This window comes from Notolepis coatsorum, assembly GCF_963971535.1.
Source record: "Notolepis coatsorum genome assembly, chromosome: 1".
Classification (NCBI taxonomy): domain Eukaryota; kingdom Metazoa; phylum Chordata; class Actinopteri; order Aulopiformes; family Paralepididae; genus Notolepis; species Notolepis coatsorum.
Window position 1 is genome coordinate 252,903,235 of NC_140165.1, and position 1,496 is coordinate 252,904,730.

A 1,496-nucleotide genomic window follows, 5' to 3' on the forward strand; every position below is an offset into this window, starting at 1 on the left:
TTCAAGGGTACTACGACTATGCCTGCACCTCATGGTACCAAAGCACCTCAAAGGCACTAAAAACAAGATTACAAACATCACAAAACAAACTGGTCAGACTACTGCTTAACCTCACTCCTAAAACCCACTTTACCCCTGCCCACATTCAAAACCGCTCTTAAAGAGCACCTACGGGAGACTGCAATTCGAAACTGGCCACCGTAAATGTCCACCCCCCCCCCCCCCCCCCCCTCCTCCTAATGTACAGTCTCATCCCCATCATATATATATAATATTTTCTGTTAGGATCTCTGGGTAACAGTACTGTATATTATTTGCATATCGTATATGTCACAAATGTAACAGTACTACAGTATATACCTGTATGTCATGTATGTCCCTATGCCATAAATGTCATGATGTCATGTATGTTTTTACTGTATTTATTTCTGTATATGTTCGGACAGAGATACGGGATGGTTTGAAAGCTCGGCGTTGCTAATAAATATTTTTAATATTTTTTTATAAACTGCTCAAAGCGGCATTATTTCCGCCGTTGGGTGATCACAGCGCCTGCGCACCATCCCGTATCTCTGTCCGAAACCCTCGTGCAACTGTGAGCACATTTGTAATGTCTCTGTGATACTTGTATAACGAACGGTTCGGCCAGAACCAGTCCTTCAGGGTAAATCTAGGTTGGTTTCCCATTGAGGAGCAAGTGACTGTGGATTCACTCGGTGCAGCACAGTCACGAAAGGGGCTAGTATGGACCCTGATGTAAACAAGACAAACGTCTTTCTCTGGTCTGCATCACCTTAACAATTGTGTGTATTGAGCCGTACTGTATTGTACCCATTCTGCAATCTGTTAAATAAAGTTTTCATTCATTCATTCAGCCAGCCGCCGCGCTCACTGGGGCTATTGATAGCGTCAATTAATTGTTGTTGTTGTTGGTACTGCCGCTGCGGATGTGAACGGGGCCGGAGGGGCTTTGGGAGGATGGGAAAGTTATTATTATTATTATTATTATAATAGTAATTGGCTATCATACGTGCCTAGCTAGCGTTAGCTAAAAGAGCCCTCGCAGTGAAGTTATTATTATTATAGCTATCATACTGCAATATAAACTGAGTTTTATAGTGAAAAGAGCAGCTTTATTTTGGTCAAGATTGAAGGCTCTATATTGCAGGAAATTGCACATACAGGTAGGTGTTTCATTAAATGTAAAAAAAAATAAAATAAAAAAAGAAGAATAAAAAAGAATCTTGCACCCCCCACTTTCAACTATAACTAGGCGGCCATGGGTGTATATATGAATTTTGAATGCCATGGCGAAAAAATCCAATATTGATCTCAATAACGCTGTACAGCGAGATCCAATAGGGTCCAGCTGCAGACTCGGAGCCTCGGTCCAGATTGGAACTTCCGCCCTGCCACAGGACTATTACTCCTGTGACAGGGCAATGCGCTGATTGGCGGAAAGTACGGAAGTATCTCGAAGTACGTCTGACGTATCT